At 43.2% G+C, this 8046-nt stretch overlaps 2 long non-coding RNA genes across 2 annotated transcripts in view; one reads left to right on the top strand and one right to left on the bottom strand.

Annotated features, from left to right (window-relative positions):
• Positions 1-7877: 7877 nt before the first annotated feature.
• The window catches only part of LOC139026485 (uncharacterized), a 2567-nt gene continuing 2398 nt past the window's right edge, over positions 7878-8046 (bottom strand). The window contains exon 2 of the long non-coding RNA XR_011478281.1: positions 7878-8024. This is a non-coding gene — a long non-coding RNA (uncharacterized lncRNA). The remainder of the gene's footprint in view (positions 8025-8046) is intronic.
• Positions 7965-8046, top strand: part of LOC139026484 (uncharacterized) — a 4261-nt gene continuing 4179 nt past the window's right edge. Inside the window, exon 1 of the long non-coding RNA XR_011478280.1 lies at positions 7965-8040. This is a non-coding gene — a long non-coding RNA (uncharacterized lncRNA). The remainder of the gene's footprint in view (positions 8041-8046) is intronic.

The following is an 8046-nucleotide window of genomic DNA, read 5'->3' as shown; positions in this document are numbered from 1 at the left end:
TTTCAAACAGCCGACCAATCATCCTGATACCAACCCTAGTAAACTTCTGGGAAAAATTGTGTTTGACCAGATACAATGCTATTTTACTGTAAACAAATTGACAACAGAATTTCAGCACGCTTATAGCGCTTACACGTCAACAAGCACGGCACTTACACAAATGATGATGATTGGCTGAGAGACTTGATGATTAAATAATTGGGGCTGTCTTGTTAGACTTCAGTGCAGCTTTTGACATTATTGATCAAAGTCTGCTGCTGGGAAAAAAGACGATGTTTATGGCTTTACACCCCCTGCTATAATGTGTTATGGCTTTACACCCCCTGCTATAATGTGTTATGGCTTTACACCCCCTGCTATAATGTGTTATGGGCTTTACACCCTCTATAATGTTGCTTTACACCCCCTGCTATATGTTTAGGGCTTACACCCCCTGCTATAATGTGTTATGGCTTTACACCCCCTGCTATATGTGTTATGGCTTTACACCCCCTGCTATAATGGGTTATGGCTTTACACCCCCTGCTATAATGTGTTATGGCTTTAACCCCCTGCTATAATGTGTTATGGCTTTACAACACCCCTGCTATAATGTGTTATGGCTTTACACCCCCTGCTATAATGTGGATAAATATTTACTTGTCTAACAGAACCACAGATGATTTTCTTTAATGGAAGCCTCAAATATAATGAGTAGCTGTCTAGGCCCTTGCTTTTTCAATTGTTACGAATGACATGCCACTGTCTTTGAGTAAAGCCAGAGGGTCTATGTATGCGGATGTGGTGTGCAGACTCTGGGGCCTTTCAGAACAGGTGTATATATACTGAGATCATTGACACTTAGATTCACACAGATTGACAAATTTTAACTAATTATGTGACTTCTGAAGGTAATTGTTGCACCAGATCTTATTTTAGGGGCTTCATAGCAAAGGGGGTGAATGCATGCACACCACTTTCCGTTCTTTATTTATAAAATTTTTTTAACAAGTTTTTTTTAAATCATTTCACTTCACCAATTTAGACTATTTTGTGTATGTCCATTTCATAGGAAAAACGCCAAGGGGGGTGAATACTTTTTGCAAGCACTTATACAGCGACCGAAACTACTCCAACACTTATCTAAGAGCTGCAGTTTGGGAATAAGATAGTTCTAAATATTATAAAAACTAAAAGCATTGTATTGGGACCAATCATTCACTAAACTAAATCTCGTAATGAATTAAGTGGAAATTGAGCAAGTTGAGGTGACTAAACTGCTTGGCGTAACACTAGATTGTAAAACTGTCATGGTCAAAACATATTGATACAACAGTAGCTAAGATGGGGAGAAGTCTGTCCATTAATAAAGCGCTGCTCTGCCCAACACTATCAACAAGGCAGGTCCTACAGGCCCTAGTTTCTACCTTCTTAACAGCAACTATCAACAAGGCAGGTTCCTACAGGCCCTAGTTTCTACCTTCTTAACAGCACTATCAACAAGGCAGGTCCTACAGGCCCTAGTTCTTACCTTCTTACAAACACTATCAACAAGGCAGGTCCTACAGGCCTAGTTTCTACCTTCTTAACAACACTATCAACAAGGAGTCCTACAGGCCCTAGTTTCTACCTCTTAACAACACTATCAACAAGGCAGGTCCTACAGGCCATAGTTTCATACCTTCTTAACAACACTATCAACAAGGCAGGTCTTACAGGCCCTAGTTTCTACTTCTTAACAACACTACAACAAGGCAGGTCCTACAGGCCCTATTTCTACCTTCTTAACACACTGTCAACAGGCAGTCCTACAGGCCCTAGTTTCTACCTTCTTAACAACACTATCAACAAGGCAGGTCCTACAGGCCCTAGTTTCTACCTTCTAAACAACACTATCAACAAGACAGGTCATACAGGCCCTAGTTTCTACCTTCTTACAACACTATCAACAAGGCAGGCCTACAGCCCTAGTTTCTACCTTTTACCACCACGTCAAACAAGGCAGTCCTACAGGCCCTAGTTTCTACCTTCTTAACACCACTATCAACAAAACAAGGTCATACAGGCCCTAGTTTCTACCTTCTTAACAACACTATCAACAAGGCAGGTCCTACAGGCCCTAGTTTCTACCTTCTTAACAACACTACAACAAGGCAGGTCTACAGGCGCCTAGTTTCTACCTTCTTAACAGCACTGTCAACAAGGCAGGTCCTACAAGCCCTAGTTTCTACCTTCTTAAACAACACTATCAGCAAGCAGTCCTACAGGCCCTAGTTTCTACCTTCTTAACAACACTGTCAACAAGGCAGGTCCTACAGGCCTAGTTTCTACCTTCTTAAACAACACTATCAGCAAAGGCAGGTCCTACAGCCCTAGTTTCTACCTTAACAACACTATCAACAAGGCAGGTCCTACAGGCCCTAGTTTCTACCTTCTTAACAGCACTGTCAACAAGGCAGGTCCTACAGGCCCTAGTTTCTACCTTCTTAACAACACATCAGCAAGGCAGTCCTACAGGCCCTAGTTCTACCTTTCTAACAAACACTATCAGCAAGGCAGGTCCTACAGCCCTAGTTTCTACCTTCTTAATAACACTGTCAACAAGGCAGGTCCTACAGGCCTGTTTCTACCTTCTTAACAACACTGTCAACAAGGCAGGTCCTACAGGCCCTAGTTTCTACCTTCTTAATAACACTGTCAACAAGGCAAGGTCCTACAGGCCCAGTTTCTACCTTCTTAACAGCACTGTCAACAAGGCAGGTCTACAGGCCCTAGTTTCTACCTTCTTAACAACACTATCAACAAGGCAGGTCCTACAGCCCTAGTTTCTACCTTCTTAACAACACTATCAACAAGGCAGGTCCTACAGACCCTAGTTTTGTCTCAAACGGATATCAGTTCAGTCGTGTGATCAGGTGCCACAAAGAGGGACTTGGAAAATCACAGTTGGCTAAACAGGCAGCATGGCTGGCCCTTGGATGTACACGGAGAGCTAATATTAATAATATGCATGTCAAACTGTCATGGCTGAAAGTGAGAGAGAGTTGACTTCCTCATTATTTGTTTTTGTAAAGAAGTTTTGATAAGCTTAATGCACGAGCTGCTGTTTTTAAAATACTAGCACACAGTTCGGACACCCATGCATAACCCACAAGACATGCCACCAGAGGTCTCTCACAGTCACAAGTCCAGAACAGACTATGTGAGACACACAGTACTACATAGAGCCATGACTACATGGAACTCTATTCCACATCAGGTAACTGATGCAGAATCAGATTAAAAAACAGATAAAAATACACCTTATGGAAAGGTGAGAGGACTGTTAAGACACACACACAGGCAAAGACACATGCATTCACACACATGATAACATAGGCACTATACACACACATACACGTACACATGGGTTTTGCCTTGTAGATATGGAGTATGGGCCTGAGGGCACACACTTATTAGTGTGTTGTGAATTTTGTAATGAATGTATTGTAGTTTTTGAAAATTGTATAACTGCCTTAATTTTGCCAGACCCCAGGAAGAGTAGCTGCTGCCTTGGCTAATGGGGATCCACAATGAATACAAATCCTAACCCATTCTAACCCTAACCTGTCCTAACCCATCCTAACCCTAACCTGTCCTAACCATCCTAATTCTAACCTGTCCTAACCCTTCCTAATTCTAACCTATCCTAACCCATTCTAACCCTAACCTGTACTAACCCATCCCAATTCTAACCTGTCCTAACCATCCTAATTCTAACCTGTCCTAACCCATCCTAATTCTAACCTGTCCTAACCCATCCTAATTCTAACCTGTCCTAACCATCCTAATTATAACCTGTCCTAACCCATCTTAACCCTAACCTGTCCTAACCATCCTACTTTTAACCTGTCCTAACCATCCTAACCTGTCCTAACCCATCCTAATTCTAACCATCCTAACCCTAACCTGTCCTAACCCATCCTAACCTGTCCTAACCATCCTAACCTGTCCTAACCCATCCTAATTCTAACCATCTTAACCCTAACCTGTCCTAACCATCCTAACCCATCCTAACCTGTCCTAACCATCCTAACCCTAACATGTACTAACACATCCTATGTTACCAAAACCTGTGATGTCTTGTCATCAGGTAAATGATAATGGCTCATCGTTGACATGATTGAATGTGATGTCATCGTTGACATGATTGAATGTGATGTCATCGTTGACATGATTGAATGTGATATCGTGACGTTGACGTGACTGAATGTGATATCGTGACGTTGACGTGACTGAATGTGATATCGTGACGTTGACGTGATTGAATGTGATACATGTGATGTCATCGCGATATTAATAGGTTGCACGTTTCGTCACAATACCGTTGGACGCCCGGCTAAGCGTTGATGCATTGTCAATTGATGCTGATGAAAATGACAACATTGCCACCCGTTTAAAGGAAATGTGACAACATGATGAAGGCAAAGTTGTTCCTACTAAATATTTGCCTACTTGAGCAATGTCATCGTATTTCCAAATCACACTGGTGTAATTTGATGGGAACCYTCATTAGCCTCCGTCCAGAATGACTGGGCACCACTTGACTTTCAGGCACCAATATGGCTGCCCCTGCGGCCTCTGTAGAACAGCTACAGTGGGGCTAAACCCATCCTAATATCCAACCTGTCCTAACCATGCCTAATTCCAACCTGTCTACCAACCATCCTATTATACCTGTCCTAACCCATCCTAATTAAACCTGGCCCCTAACCATCCTAATTCTAACCTGTCCTAACCCTCCTATTCTAACCTGTCCTAACCCATCTAATTCTTACCTGTCCTAGCCCATCCTAATTCTAACCTGTCCTACCATCCTAATTCTAACCTGTCCTAACCCATCCTAATTCTAACCTGTCCTAACCCATCCTAATTCTAATCCTGTCTTAACCATCCTAATTCTAACCTGTCCTAACCATCCTATTCTAACCTGTCCTAAACCCATCCTAATCTAACCTGTCCTAACCCATCCTATTCTAAACCTGTCCTAACCCATCCTAATTCTAACCTGTCCTAACCATCCTATTCTAACCTGTCCTAACCCATCCTAATTCTAACCTGTCCTAACCATCCTAACCTAACATGTCTAACCATCTGAACCCTAACATGTCCTAAAAACTCTATGTTACCAAATGTCATCGTTGAACATGATTGAATGTGATGTCATCGTTGACATGATTGAATGGTGATGTCATCGTTGACATGATTGAATGTGATACATGTGATGTTCATCGCGATATTAATAGGTTGCACGTTTCGTCACAATACCGTTGGACGCCCGACTTAGGCGTTCGATGCATTGTCACATTGATGCTGATGAAAATGACAACATGCCACCCGTTTAAAGGAAATGTGACAACATGATGAAGGCAAAGTTGTTCCTACTAAATATTTGCCTACTTCGTATTTTCCAAATCACACTGGTGTAATTTGATGGGAACCATCATTAGCCTCCGTCCAGAATGACTGGGCACCACTTGACTTTCAGGCACCAAATATGGCTGCCCCTGCGGCCTCTGTAGAACAGCTACAGTGGGCACAAACGTATTTAGTCAGCCACCAATTGTGCAAGTTCTCCCACTTAAAAAGAGGAGAGAGGTCTGTAATTTTCATCATAGGTACACTTCAACTATGACAAACAAAATTAGGAAACAAAATCCAGAAAATCACATTGTAGGATTTTTTATTAATTAATTAGCAAATTATGGTGGAAAATAAGTATTTGGTCACCTACAAACAAGCAAGATTTCTGGCTCTCACAGCCTGTAACTTCTTCTTTAAGAGGCTCCTCTGCCTCCACTCGTTGCCTGTATTAATGCACCTGTTTGAACTTGTTATCAGTATAAAAGACACCTGTCCACAACCGCAAACAGTCACACTCCAAACTCCACTATGGCCAAGACCAAAGAGCTGTCAAAGGACACAGAAACAAAATTGTAGACCTGCACCAGGCTGGGAAGACTGAATCTGCAATAGGTAAGCAGCTTGGTTTGAAGAAATCAACTGTGGGACAATTATTAGGAAATGGAAGACATACAAGACCACTGATAATCTCCCTCATCTGGGGCTCCACGCAAGATCTCACCCCGTGGGGTCAAAATGATCACAAGACGGTGAGCAGAAATCCCAGAACCACACGGGGGGACCTAGTGAATGACCTGCAGAGAGCTGGGACCAAAGTAACAAAGCCTACCATCAGTAACACACTACGCCGCCAGGGACTCAAATCCTGCAGTGCCAGACGTGTCCCCCTGCTTAAGCCAGTACATGTCCAGGCCCGTCTGAAGTTGCTAGAAAGCATTTGGATGATCCAGAAGAAGATTGGGAGAATGTCAAATGTCAGATGAAACCAAAATAGAACTTTTTGGTAAAAACTCAACTCGTCGTGTGGAGGACAAAGAATGCTGAGTTGCATCCAAAGAACACCATACCTACTGTGAAGCATGGGGGTGGAAACATCATGCTTTGGGGCTGTTTTTCTGCAAAGGGACCAGGACGACTGATCCGTGTAAAGGAAAGAATGAATGGGGCCATGTATCGTGAGATTTTGAGTGAAAACCTCCTTCCATCAGCAAGGGCATTGAAGATGAAACGTGGCTGGGTCTTTCAGCAAGACAATGATCCCAAACACACCGCCCGGGCAACGAAGGAGTGGCTTCGTAAGAAGCATTTCAAGGTCCTGGAGTGGCCTAGCCAGTCTCCAGATCTCAACCCCATAGAAAATTTTTGGAGGGAGTTGAAAGTCCGTGTTGCCCAGCAACAGCCCCAAAACATCACTGCTCTAGAGGAGATCTGCATGGAGGAATGGGCCAAAATACCAGCAACAGTTTGTGAAACCTTGTGAAGACTTACAGAAAACTTTGACCTCTGTCATTGCCAACAAAGGGTATATAACAAAGTATTGAGAAACTTTTGTTATTGACCAAATACTTATTTTCCACCATAATTTGCAAATAAATTCATAAAAAATCCTACAATGTGATTTTCTGGATTTTTTTTCTTCTCATTTTGTCTTTCATAGTTGAAGTGTACCTATGATGAAAATTACAGGCCTCTCTCATCTTTTTAAGTGGGAGAACTTGCACAATTGTGGCTGACTAAATACGTTTTTGCCCCACTGTGTAACAATGGCATGACGTGACATAGGTGCAACCCATGAATTGACTGTACAGGGCCTTTAAAACTTAAGTTTGATCATACACTGTTCTGTTATTTACTGTGTGTGTGTGTGTAGGTTTGACGTGGCCAGCATGATGTCGTGACGTTAAGTTGTGACCATCGCGTGGTGGACGGAGCAGTCGGAGCTCAGTGGCTCGCAGAGTTCAGGAAGTTCCTGGAGAGCCTGTCACCATGCTGCTCTGATTTGATAACACCCTCACCAGGCCACACTGTGGTTGGTGAGCCGTCGCCAAGCTGATTGTGGGAAACCGTTCATCATGTTTCTGGGATTGGCTGGCCCACCACAAGGACACTCCCCCTAAAGGGTGAGGCAGGACTCACTCCCCTCAGAATATCAGACAACTTTCCCTCTTCCTCTGTCTCTCCCCCTCCATAACTGTATTTATTGACATAGTTACAGTTTAGCCCAGAGGCTGTGATGTCACTACAACATGTTCTTTATAAAGGTAACTGTTACAGTTGGAGAAGATTGTGTTTAAAGTAAAAAAGATGAGATTGGAGCTAAGAGTATTAGCAAAGAGGAGAGACCTGAAGTCAACACAGACAACACACACTAGCCCCTCTGATCAGCCTGCTATGTAGAACCAGAATAGACACACACTAGCCAGCCCCTCTGATCAGCCTGCTATGTAGAACCAGAATAGAACACACTAGCCCAGCCCTCTGATCAGCCTGCTATGTAGAACCAGAATAGAAACACACTAGCCCAGCCCCTCTGATCAGCCTGCTATGTAGAACCAGAATAGACACACACTAGCCCAGGCCTCTGATCAGCCTGCTATGTAGAACCAGAATAGACACACACTAGCCCAGCCCCTCTGATCAGCCTGCTATGTAGAACCAGTGGGT

The sequence above is a fragment of the Salvelinus sp. IW2-2015 genome, unplaced genomic scaffold (assembly GCF_002910315.2).
Source record: "Salvelinus sp. IW2-2015 unplaced genomic scaffold, ASM291031v2 Un_scaffold4901, whole genome shotgun sequence".
NCBI classification, from domain to species: Eukaryota; Metazoa; Chordata; class Actinopteri; order Salmoniformes; family Salmonidae; genus Salvelinus; species Salvelinus sp. IW2-2015.
The sequence above is the reverse complement of the archived record's forward strand: the minus strand, read 5'-3'. Positions and strand labels throughout refer to the sequence as shown.